Genomic DNA, 13,951 nt, shown 5'->3' on the forward strand with positions numbered 1-13,951 from the left:
TGTTTGGCAAGCGTTTCTTTCACATGGTAACTGAATGATCTCAGGGAAACAATGCTCTAGAACCTCCTGCTGCAAGCCTTGACATCTGCTTCCAAGACAGAGAGGGCATCTTCCATACCTTTCAAATGGTCTCTTTTGCACACAGCTTGTATGCCTCACACTTTAAAACCCTGAGAGATACGCAGTACTCTTTCTAAAAGCAAACTCAACTTCAACAGTGAAACAAAGTGCTAGACCCCTCTTACTTGTAAGCTTTTTAGTTCTCCTCTAAAACGTACAGTAATTCTTCCCTTCACTGAAAGCAGAGTTCCTTTCAAAAGTTAACTCAATTCCCTCTGCTTAACAAGGTGCGCAATTCTGTGACTGGTAACATTAATTGTTTCCTTGCAGGAGATACACTGCTCCTTCCATTCACTTGAATGGGGCTATGTTGCACACAGAATACGTTCTTCACACTTCAAAAGAATGAGAAGTACTCAGTATTTCTTAGGAAAGTTAACTCCGTTCTCACTGCTAAACAAACTGCTAGATTCTAACATTAATGATTTTCTTACATGATAAACGGGGCCTGATCCATCTACTTGAAGGCAACTATTTGGCACAAGGGTGATGTTCCTCACACCTAAAAATCCTTAGTGTGTGGCACGAATCCTTTCAACAGAGCACTCATTTCTCATAGGGAGACAAGGTGCAAGACACTCCTGCTGCCTTGCACACATTGCATCTTGCCGTCAGAAAAGAGTGTGTGTCCATTTCGTCTGAAGCGTGTATATTCAAAGAGTGAGTGATTCTCCACTTTAAAACGCTTTCGATTGGCAAGCATTCCTTTCACCTACTACCTCAATCTTCAAAGAGAAACAGTGTGCTAGAACCTCTTGCTGAAAACCTTGACATCTGCTTACAAGCATTGAGTGCCTCTTATATTCACTTGAAAGGGTCTCTTTCGCCCAAAGATTGTACTCCTCACACTCTGAAATCCTCAGAGGTATGCACTACTCCTTTTAAAAGCTAACTCCATTGAAATAGCTAAACAAAGTGTTAGACCCTCGTTTTTGTAACCTTTCTGGTTCTCCTACAAGACATACAGTAATTCTTCCCTTCCTTGAAAGGGGCAACCTTGCACCAAAATGATATTCCTCATACTACAAAACCCTGAGGTAAAGGTCCTATTCTTTTTAAAACTGCAATCTATTCCCACTGCTAAACAAGGTGCCAGACCCATTGCTTTTATCATTAATGGTCCCATTCTAAGAGACCCAGTGCTTCTTGAATTCACTTTAAGGTGGTTATTTTGCCCACAGTTGATATTCCTCACCCATGAAGATGCTGAGAGGCAGGCACTATTCCTTTCAACAAGTATCTCAGTTTTCCTAGGAAAACAAAATGCTTCAGCCTCCTGCTTCTACCATCCACAGTTCTCTTACAATCTGTGCAGTGCTTGTTGCATTCACTTGAAACAGGTGATTTTGCTCAAAGGTGATGTTCCTCATGCACTCAGAGCTAGGCAGTAGTCCTTTAAACAGCTAAGTCAATTCACAATGCTAAGCAAGGGGCTAGACCCTCTTGCTTCCAACAGTAATGATTCTCTCGCAAGATCTGCAGTACTTCTTTGATTCACTTGAAAGGTTGATTTTGCAAGAAGCTGATGTTCCTCTCCCATGAAAACACTGAGAGGTAAGCAGTATTCCTTTAAAGAGCTAAATGAATTGACAAGGCTAAACAACTTGCTAGACCTTCTTGCTTCTAACATTCACGATTCTCTTACAAGAGCTACAGTGCTTCTCCCATTCACTTGTAAGGGCGACTTGGAACAAAGGTGATGTTCCTGACCCTTGAAAACACTGAGAGGTAGACAGCATTCCTTTCAACAGCTAACTCAATTCAAAGTGCTAAACAAGGTGCATGTCCCTGTTGCTTCTAACACTTCTGATCCTCTTCTAAGAGCTTCAGTGCTTCTGCATTCACTTCAAAAGGCCACTTTTCCACAAGGTTTCTGTTCCTCAGGCATGCAAAGGCTGAGAGATAGGCCGTATTCCTTTAAGCAGCTAAGTCATTTCACAATGCTAAAGAAGGTGCTTGACTCTCTTGCTTTTAACATGAATGGTTCTCTTACAGGAGAAACAGTGCTTCTTCCATTCACTTGAAAAGGGCTATGTTGCCCAGAGGTAAAGGTCTTTATCCCTTCAAAGCCTGAGGGACAGGCAGTATTTCCTTTAAAAGTTAACTCAATTCTCACTGGTATACAACATGCTAGTCCCTCTTCCTTCCAGCAATCATGGTTTTATTAAAAAAGAAACAGTGCTTCTTCTTCCTCTTGCCTTTAACAAGTTTGTAAAAAGGTGATGTTTCACCCACTTGAAAACACTGAGGCTACCCAGTGTCTCGTTCAGTGAGTAACCCAATTCTCACTGAGAAACAAGGTGCTAGGCCCTCCTGATCCTACCATTGATAGTTTTCTTCCAAACATACAGTGCTTGTTCCACCATTGAATTGAACTCTTTGACACAAAGGTGATGTTCCTTACACTTTAAAACCCTGAGGGATAAGGAGTGTTCCTTCCAAAAGCTAACTCAATTCCCTCTGCTTAACAAGGTGCGAAAATCTGTGGCTGGTAATGTTAATAGTTTCCTTGCAGGAGATACACTGCTCCTTCCATTCACTCGAATGGGGCTATTTTGCACACAGAATATGTTCTTCACACTTTCAAAGAATGAGAAATAGGCAGTATTCCTTTGGAAAGTTAACTCGTTCTCACTGCTAAACAAACTGCTAGCTTCTAACATTAATGATTTCCTTACATGATAAACGGGGCGTGATCCATTCACTTGGAGGCATCTAGTTGACACAAGGGTGATGTTCCTCACACCTGACAAAACTCAGTGTTGGGCACTAATCCTGTCAACAGGGAACTCATTTCTCATAGGGAGACAAGGTGCAAGAAATTCCTGCTGCCTTGCATACATTGCATCCTGCCATCAGATAAGAGTGTGTGCCCATTTCGTCTGAAGCGGGTATATTCAAAGAGTGAGTGAATGTCCAGTTTTAAACGCTTTCGTTTGGCAAGCATTCCTTTCAGCTACTACCTCAATCCTCACAAGGAAACAGTGTGCTAGAACCTCCTGCTGCAATCCAGGACATCTGCTTACAAGAGATAGAGTGTCTCTTCCATTCACTTGAAAGTGTCTCTTTTGCCCAAAGATTGTACTCCTCACACTCTGAAATCCTCAGAGGTATGCAGTACTCCTTCCAAAAGCTAACTCCATTGAAATAGCTAAACAAATTGTTAGACCCTCGTTTTTGTAACCTTTCTAGTTCTCCTACAAGACGTACAGTACTTCTTCCCTTCCTTCAAAGGGGCAACCTTGCGCCAAAATGATATTCCTCACACTACAAAACCCTGAGGTAAAGGTGGTATTCCTTCTAAAACCGCCATCTCTTCCCACTGCTAAAGAAGGTGCTAGACCCTCTTGCTTCTATCATTAATGGTCCCATTACAAGAGACCCAGTGCTTCTTCGATTCACTTTAAGGTGGTTATTTTGCCCATAGTGGATATCCCTCACCCATGAAGACACTGAGAGGCAGGCAGTATTCCTTTCAACAAGTATCTCAATTCTCCTAGGAAAACAAAGTTCTTCACCCTCCTGCTTCTACCATCCACAGTTCTCTTACAATCTATGCAGTGCTGGTTGCATTCACTTGAAAGAGGTGATTTTGCACAAAGGTGATGTTCCACATGCACTCATTGCTAGGCAGTATTAACTTAAACAGCTAAGTCAATTCACAGTGCTAAAAAGGTGCCTGAACCTTTTCCTTCTAACTTTCATGATTCTCTTAAAAGAGAAACAGAGCTTCTTCCATCCATGTGAAAAGGGCTATTTTGCACCAAGATATATTCTTCATACTTTAAAACCTTTGAGACAGGCAGTATTCTTTTTAAAAGTTAACTCAATTCTCAGTTCTAAACAAAGTGCTGCTAACATTAATGGTTTCCTTACATGATAAATTGGGCATGTTCCATTTACTTGAAGTTACCTATATGGCACAAGGGTGATGTTCTTGACTCACAAAAAATCTCAGTAATAGGCAGTATTCCTTTCACCAGGTAACTCATTTCTCTTCGGAGAGAAGTTGGAATACATCCCTACCTCTAACACATTGCATCCAGCCATCAGATAAAAGTGTTTGTCCCTTTTGTTTGAAGTGCATGTTTTTCAAAGAGTGAGTGATTCTCCACTGCAAAAGGCTTTTGTTTGGCAAGCGTTTCTTTCACATGGTAACTGAATGATCTCAGGGAAACAATGCTCTAGAACCTCCTGCTGCAAGCCTTGACATCTGCTTCCAAGACAGAGAGGGCATCTTCCATACCTTTCAAATGGTCTCTTTTGCACACAGCTTGTATGCCTCACACTTTAAAACCCTGAGAGATACGCAGTACTCTTTCTAAAAGCAAACTCAACTTCAACAGTGAAACAAAGTGCTAGACCCCTCTTACTTGTAAGCTTTTTAGTTCTCCTCTAAAACGTACAGTAATTCTTCCCTTCACTGAAAGCAGATTTCCTTTCAAAAGTTAACTCAATTCCCTCTGCTTAACAAGGTGCGCAATTCTGTGACTGGTAACATTAATTGTTTCCTTGCAGGAGATACACTGCTCCTTCCATTCACTTGAATGGGGCTATGTTGCACACAGAATACGTTCTTCACACTTCAAAAGAATGAGAAGTACTCAGTATTTCTTAGGAAAGTTAACTCCGTTCTCACTGCTAAACAAACTGCTAGATTCTAACATTAATGATTTTCTTACATGATAAACGGGGCCTGATCCATCTACTTGAAGGCAACTATTTGGCACAAGGGTGATGTTCCTCACACCTAAAAAACCTTAGTGTGTGGCACGAATCCTTTCAACAGAGCACTCATTTCTCATAGGGAGACAAGGTGCAAGACACTCCTGCTGCCTTGCACACATTGCATCTTGCCGTCAGAAAAGAGTGTGTGTCCATTTCGTCTGAAGCGTGTATATTCAAAGAGTGAGTGATTCTCCACTTTAAAACGCTTTCGATTGGCAAGCATTCCTTTCACCTACTACCTCAATCTTCAAAGAGAAACAGTGTGCTAGAACCTCTTGCTGAAAACCTTGACATCTGCTTACAAGCATTGAGTGCCTCTTATATTCACTTGAAAGGGTCTCTTTCGCCCAAAGATTGTACTCCTCACACTCTGAAATCCTCAGAGGTATGCACTACTCCTTTTAAAAGCTAACTCCATTGAAATAGCTAAACAAAGTGTTAGACCCTCGTTTTTGTAACCTTTCTGGTTCTCCTACAAGACATACAGTAATTCTTCCCTTCCTTGAAAGGGGCAACCTTGCACCAAAATGATATTCCTCATACTACAAAACCCTGAGGTAAAGGTCCTATTCTTTTTAAAACTGCAATCTATTCCCACTGCTAAACAAGGTGCCAGACCCATTGCTTTTATCATTAATGGTCCCATTCTAAGAGACCCAGTGCTTCTTGAATTCACTTTAAGGTGGTTATTTTGCCCACAGTTGATATTCCTCACCCATGAAGATGCTGAGAGGCAGGCACTATTCCTTTCAACAAGTATCTCAGTTTTCCTAGGAAAACAAAATGCTTCAGCCTCCTGCTTCTACCATCCACAGTTCTCTTACAATCTGTGCAGTGCTTGTTGCATTCACTTGAAACAGGTGATTTTGCTCAAAGGTGATGTTCCTCATGCACTCAGAGCTAGGCAGTAGTCCTTTAAACAGCTAAGTCAATTCACAATGCTAAGCAAGGGGCTAGACCCTCTTGCTTCCAACAGTAATGATTCTCTCGCAAGATCTGCAGTACTTCTTTGATTCACTTGAAAGGTTGATTTTGCAAGAAGCTGATGTTCCTCTCCCATGAAAACACTGAGAGGTAAGCAGTATTCCTTTAAAGAGCTAAATGAATTGACAAGGCTAAACAACTTGCTAGACCTTCTTGCTTCTAACATTCACGATTCTCTTACAAGAGCTACAGTGCTTCTCCCATTCACTTGTAAGGGCGACTTGGAACAAAGGTGATGTTCCTGACCCTTGAAAACACTGAGAGGTAGACAGCATTCCTTTCAACAGCTAACTCAATTCAAAGTGCTAAACAAGGTGCATGTCCCTGTTGCTTCTAACACTTCTGATCCTCTTCTAAGAGCTTCAGTGCTTCTGCATTCACTTCAAAAGGCCACTTTTCCACAAGGTTTCTGTTCCTCAGGCATGCAAAGGCTGAGAGATAGGCCGTATTCCTTTAAGCAGCTAAGTCATTTCACAATGCTAAAGAAGGTGCTTGACTCTCTTGCTTTTAACATGAATGGTTCTCTTACAGGAGAAACAGTGCTTCTTCCATTCACTTGAAAAGGGCTATGTTGCCCAGAGGTAAAGGTCTTTATCCCTTCAAAGCCTGAGGGACAGGCAGTATTTCCTTTAAAAGTTAACTCAATTCTCACTGGTATACAACATGCTAGTCCCTCTTCCTTCCAGCAATCATGGTTTTATTAAAAAAGAAACAGTGCTTCTTCTTCCTCTTGCCTTTAACAAGTTTGTAAAAAGGTGATGTTTCACCCACTTGAAAACACTGAGGCTACCCAGTGTCTCGTTCAGTGAGTAACCCAATTCTCACTGAGAAACAAGGTGCTAGGCCCTCCTGATCCTACCATTGATAGTTTTCTTCCAAACATACAGTGCTTGTTCCACCATTGAATTGAACTCTTTGACACAAAGGTGATGTTCCTTACACTTTAAAACCCTGAGGGATAAGGAGTGTTCCTTCCAAAAGCTAACTCAATTCCCTCTGCTTAACAAGGTGCGAAAATCTGTGGCTGGTAATGTTAATAGTTTCCTTGCAGGAGATACACTGCTCCTTCCATTCACTCGAATGGGGCTATTTTGCACACAGAATATGTTCTTCACACTTTCAAAGAATGAGAAATAGGCAGTATTCCTTTGGAAAGTTAACTCGTTCTCACTGCTAAACAAACTGCTAGCTTCTAACATTAATGATTTCCTTACATGATAAACGGGGCGTGATCCATTCACTTGGAGGCATCTAGTTGACACAAGGGTGATGTTCCTCACACCTGACAAAACTCAGTGTTGGGCACTAATCCTGTCAACAGGGAACTCATTTCTCATAGGGAGACAAGGTGCAAGAAATTCCTGCTGCCTTGCATACATTGCATCCTGCCATCAGATAAGAGTGTGTGCCCATTTCGTCTGAAGCGGGTATATTCAAAGAGTGAGTGAATGTCCAGTTTTAAACGCTTTCGTTTGGCAAGCATTCCTTTCAGCTACTACCTCAATCCTCACAAGGAAACAGTGTGCTAGAACCTCCTGCTGCAATCCAGGACATCTGCTTACAAGAGATAGAGTGTCTCTTCCATTCACTTGAAAGTGTCTCTTTTGCCCAAAGATTGTACTCCTCACACTCTGAAATCCTCAGAGGTATGCAGTACTCCTTCCAAAAGCTAACTCCATTGAAATAGCTAAACAAATTGTTAGACCCTCGTTTTTGTAACCTTTCTAGTTCTCCTACAAGACGTACAGTACTTCTTCCCTTCCTTCAAAGGGGCAACCTTGCGCCAAAATGATATTCCTCACACTACAAAACCCTGAGGTAAAGGTGGTATTCCTTCTAAAACCGCCATCTCTTCCCACTGCTAAAGAAGGTGCTAGACCCTCTTGCTTCTATCATTAATGGTCCCATTACAAGAGACCCAGTGCTTCTTCGATTCACTTTAAGGTGGTTATTTTGCCCATAGTGGATATCCCTCACCCATGAAGACACTGAGAGGCAGGCAGTATTCCTTTCAACAAGTATCTCAATTCTCCTAGGAAAACAAAGTTCTTCACCCTCCTGCTTCTACCATCCACAGTTCTCTTACAATCTATGCAGTGCTGGTTGCATTCACTTGAAAGAGGTGATTTTGCACAAAGGTGATGTTCCACATGCACTCATTGCTAGGCAGTATTAACTTAAACAGCTAAGTCAATTCACAGTGCTAAAAAGGTGCCTGAACCTTTTCCTTCTAACTTTCATGATTCTCTTAAAAGAGAAACAGAGCTTCTTCCATCCATGTGAAAAGGGCTATTTTGCACCAAGATATATTCTTCATACTTTAAAACCTTTGAGACAGGCAGTATTCTTTTTAAAAGTTAACTCAATTCTCAGTTCTAAACAAAGTGCTGCTAACATTAATGGTTTCCTTACATGATAAATTGGGCATGTTCCATTTACTTGAAGTTACCTATATGGCACAAGGGTGATGTTCTTGACTCACAAAAAATCTCAGTAATAGGCAGTAGTCCTTTCACCAGGTAACTCATTTCTCTTCGGAGAGAAGTTGGAATACATCCCTACCTCTAACACATTGCATCCAGCCATCAGATAAAAGTGTTTGTCCCTTTTGTTTGAAGTGCATGTTTTTCAAAGAGTGAGTGATTCTCCACTGCAAAAGGCTTTTGTTTGGCAAGCGTTTCTTTCACATGGTAACTGAATGATCTCAGGGAAACAATGCTCTAGAACCTCCTGCTGCAAGCCTTGACATCTGCTTCCAAGACAGAGAGGGCATCTTCCATACCTTTCAAATGGTCTCTTTTGCACACAGCTTGTATGCCTCACACTTTAAAACCCTGAGAGATACGCAGTACTCTTTCTAAAAGCAAACTCAACTTCAACAGTGAAACAAAGTGCTAGACCCCTCTTACTTGTAAGCTTTTTAGTTCTCCTCTAAAACGTACAGTAATTCTTCCCTTCACTGAAAGCAGAGTTCCTTTCAAAAGTTAACTCAATTCCCTCTGCTTAACAAGGTGCGCAATTCTGTGACTGGTAACATTAATTGTTTCCTTGCAGGAGATACACTGCTCCTTCCATTCACTTGAATGGGGCTATGTTGCACACAGAATACGTTCTTCACACTTCAAAAGAATGAGAAGTACTCAGTATTTCTTAGGAAAGTTAACTCCGTTCTCACTGCTAAACAAACTGCTAGATTCTAACATTAATGATTTTCTTACATGATAAACGGGGCCTGATCCATCTACTTGAAGGCAACTATTTGGCACAAGGGTGATGTTCCTCACACCTAAAAAACCTTAGTGTGTGGCACGAATCCTTTCAACAGAGCACTCATTTCTCATAGGGAGACAAGGTGCAAGACACTCCTGCTGCCTTGCACACATTGCATCTTGCCGTCAGAAAAGAGTGTGTGTCCATTTCGTCTGAAGCGTGTATATTCAAAGAGTGAGTGATTCTCCACTTTAAAACGCTTTCGATTGGCAAGCATTCCTTTCACCTACTACCTCAATCTTCAAAGAGAAACAGTGTGCTAGAACCTCTTGCTGAAAACCTTGACATCTGCTTACAAGCATTGAGTGCCTCTTATATTCACTTGAAAGGGTCTCTTTCGCCCAAAGATTGTACTCCTCACACTCTGAAATCCTCAGAGGTATGCACTACTCCTTTTAAAAGCTAACTCCATTGAAATAGCTAAACAAAGTGTTAGACCCTCGTTTTTGTAACCTTTCTGGTTCTCCTACAAGACATACAGTAATTCTTCCCTTCCTTGAAAGGGGCAACCTTGCACCAAAATGATATTCCTCATACTACAAAACCCTGAGGTAAAGGTCCTATTCTTTTTAAAACTGCAATCTATTCCCACTGCTAAACAAGGTGCCAGACCCATTGCTTTTATCATTAATGGTCCCATTCTAAGAGACCCAGTGCTTCTTGAATTCACTTTAAGGTGGTTATTTTGCCCACAGTTGATATTCCTCACCCATGAAGATGCTGAGAGGCAGGCACTATTCCTTTCAACAAGTATCTCAGTTTTCCTAGGAAAACAAAATGCTTCAGCCTCCTGCTTCTACCATCCACAGTTCTCTTACAATCTGTGCAGTGCTTGTTGCATTCACTTGAAACAGGTGATTTTGCTCAAAGGTGATGTTCCTCATGCACTCAGAGCTAGGCAGTAGTCCTTTAAACAGCTAAGTCAATTCACAATGCTAAGCAAGGGGCTAGACCCTCTTGCTTCCAACAGTAATGATTCTCTCGCAAGATCTGCAGTACTTCTTTGATTCACTTGAAAGGTTGATTTTGCAAGAAGCTGATGTTCCTCTCCCATGAAAACACTGAGAGGTAAGCAGTATTCCTTTAAAGAGCTAAATGAATTGACAAGGCTAAACAACTTGCTAGACCTTCTTGCTTCTAACATTCACGATTCTCTTACAAGAGCTACAGTGCTTCTCCCATTCACTTGTAAGGGCGACTTGGAACAAAGGTGATGTTCCTGACCCTTGAAAACACTGAGAGGTAGACAGCATTCCTTTCAACAGCTAACTCAATTCAAAGTGCTAAACAAGGTGCATGTCCTTGTTGCTTCTAACACTTCTGATCCTCTTCCAAGAGCTTCAGTGCTTCTGCATTCACTTCAAAAGGCCACTTTTCCACAAGGTTTCTGTTCCTCAGGCATGCAAAGGCTGAGAGATAGGCCGTATTCCTTTAAGCAGCTAAGTCATTTCACAATGCTAAAGAAGGTGCTTGACTCTCTTGCTTTTAACATGAATGGTTCTCTTACAGGAGAAACAGTGCTTCTTCCATTCACTTGAAAAGGGCTATGTTGCCCAGAGGTTAAGGTCTTTATCCCTTCAAAGCCTGAGGGACAGGCAGTATTTCCTTTAAAAGTTAACTCAATTCTCACTGGTATACAACATGCTAGTCCCTCTTCCTTCCAGCAATCATGGTTTTATTAAAAAAGAAACAGTGCTTCTTCTTCCTCTTGCCTTTAACAAGTTTGTAAAAAGGTGATGTTTCACCCACTTGAAAACACTGAGGCTACCCAGTGTCTCGTTCAGTGAGTAACCCAATTCTCACTGAGAAACAAGGTGCTAGGCCCTCCTGATCCTACCATTGATAGTTTTCTTCCAAACATACAGTGCTTGTTCCACCATTGAATTGAACTCTTTGACACAAAGGTGATGTTCCTTACACTTTAAAACCCTGAGGGATAAGGAGTGTTCCTTCCAAAAGCTAACTCAATTCCCTCTGCTTAACAAGGTGCGAAAATCTGTGGCTGGTAATGTTAATAGTTTCCTTGCAGGAGATACACTGCTCCTTCCATTCACTCGAATGGGGCTATTTTGCACACAGAATATGTTCTTCACACTTTCAAAGAATGAGAAATAGGCAGTATTCCTTTGGAAAGTTAACTCGTTCTCACTGCTAAACAAACTGCTAGCTTCTAACATTAATGATTTCCTTACATGATAAACGGGGCGTGATCCATTCACTTGGAGGCATCTAGTTGACACAAGGGTGATGTTCCTCACACCTGACAAAACTCAGTGTTGGGCACTAATCCTTTCAACAGGGAACTCATTTCTCATAGGGAGACAAGGTGCAAGAAATTCCTGCTGCCTTGCATACATTGCATCCTGCCATCAGATAAGAGTGTGTGCCCATTTCGTCTGAAGCGGGTATATTCAAAGAGTGAGTGAATGTCCAGTTTTAAACGCTTTCATTTGGCAAGCATTCCTTTCAGCTACTACCTCAATCCTCACAAGGAAACAGTGTGCTAGAACCTCCTGCTGCAATCCAGGACATCTGCTTACAAGAGATAGAGTGTCTCTTCCATTCACTTGAAAGTGTCTCTTTTGCCCAAAGATTGTACTCCTCACACTCTGAAATCCTCAGAGGTATGCAGTACTCCTTTCAAAAGCTAACTCCATTGAAATAGCTAAACAAATTGTTAGACCCTCGTTTTTGTAACCTTTCTAGTTCTCCTACAAGACGTACAGTACTTCTTCCCTTCCTTCAAAGGGGCAACCTTGCGCCAAAATGATATTCCTCACACTACAAAACCCTGAGGTAAAGGTGGTATTCCTTCTAAAACCGCCATCTCTTCCCACTGCTAAAGAAGGTGCTAGACCCTCTTGCTTCTATCATTAATGGTCCCATTACAAGAGACCCAGTGCTTCTTCGATTCACTTTAAGGTGGTTATTTTGCCCATAGTGGATATCCCTCACCCATGAAGACACTGAGAGGCAGGCAGTATTCCTTTCAACAAGTATCTCAATTCTCCTAGGAAAACAAAGTTCTTCACCCTCCTGCTTCTACCATCCACAGTTCTCTTACAATCTATGCAGTGCTGGTTGCATTCACTTGAAAGAGGTGATTTTGCACAAAGGTGATGTTCCACATGCACTCATTGCTAGGCAGTATTAACATAAACAGCTAAGTCAATTCACAGTGCTAAAAAGGTGCCTGAACCTTTTCCTTCTAACTTTCATGATTCTCTTAAAAGAGAAACAGAGCTTCTTCCATCCATGTGAAAAGGGCTATTTTGCACCAAGATATATTCTTCATACTTTAAAACCTTTGAGACAGGCAGTATTCTTTTTAAAAGTTAACTCAATTCTCAGTTCTAAACAAAGTGCTGCTAACATTAATGGTTTCCTTACATGATAAATTGGGCATGTTCCATTTACTTGAAGTTACCTATATGGCACAAGGGTGATGTTCTTGACTCACAAAAAATCTCAGTAATAGGCAGTATTCCTTTCACCAGGTAACTCATTTCTCTTCGGAGAGAAGTTGGAATACATCCCTACCTCTAACACATTGCATCCAGCCATCAGATAAAAGTGTTTGTCCCTTTTGTTTGAAGTGCATGTTTTTCAAAGAGTGAGTGATTCTCCACTGCAAAAGGCTTTTGTTTGGCAAGCGTTTCTTTCACATGGTAACTGAATGATCTCAGGGAAACAATGCTCTAGAACCTCCTGCTGCAAGCCTTGACATCTGCTTCCAAGACAGAGAGGGCATCTTCCATACCTTTCAAATGGTCTCTTTTGCACACAGCTTGTATGCCTCACACTTTAAAACCCTGAGAGATACGCAGTACTCTTTCTAAAAGCTAACTCAACTTCAACAGTGAAACAAAGTGCTAGACCCCTCTTACTTGTAAGCTTTTTAGTTCTCCTCTAAAACGTACAGTAATTCTTCCCTTCACTGAAAGCAGAGTTCCTTTCGAAAGTTAACTCAATTCCCTCTGCTTAACAAGGTGCGCAATTCTGTGACTGGTAACATTAATTGTTTCCTTGCAGGAGATACACTGCTCCTTCCATTCACTTCAATGGGGCTATGTTGCACACAGAATACGTTCTTCACACTTCAAAAGAATGAGAAGTACTCAGTATTTCTTAGGAAAGTTAACTCCGTTCTCACTGCTAAACAAACTGCTAGATTCTAACATTAATGATTTTCTTACATGATAAACGGGGCCTGATCCATCTACTTGAAGGCAACTATTTGGCACAAGGGTGATGTTCCTCACACCTAAAAAACCTTAGTGTGTGGCACGAATCCTTTCAACAGAGCACTCATTTCTCATAGGGAGACAAGGTGCAAGACACTCCTGCTGCCTTGCACACATTGCATCTTGCCGTCAGAAAAGAGTGTGTGTCCATTTCGTCTGAAGCATGTATATTCAAAGAGTGAGTGATTCTCCACTTTAAAACGCTTTCGTTTGGCAAGCATTCCTTTCACCTACTACCTCAATCTTCAAAGAGAAACAGTGTGCTAGAACCTCTTGCTGAAAACCTTGACATCTGCTTACAAGCATTGAGTTCCTCTTATATTCACTTGAAAGGGTCTCTTTCGCCCAAAGATTGTACTCCTCACACTCTGAAATCCTCAGAGGTATGCACTACTCCTTTTAAAAGCTAACTCCATTGAAATAGCTAAACAAAGTGTTAGACCCTCGTTTTTGTAACCTTTCTGGTTCTCCTACAAGACATACAGTAATTCTTCCCTTCCTTGAAAGGGGCAACCTTGCACCAAAATGATATTCCTCATACTACAAAACCCTGAGGTAAAGGTCCTATTCTTTTTAAAACTGCAATCTATTCCCACTGCTAAACA

The sequence above is a fragment of the Castor canadensis genome, chromosome 18 (genome assembly GCF_047511655.1).
Source record: "Castor canadensis chromosome 18, mCasCan1.hap1v2, whole genome shotgun sequence".
NCBI lineage: Eukaryota > Metazoa > Chordata > Mammalia > Rodentia > Castoridae > Castor > Castor canadensis.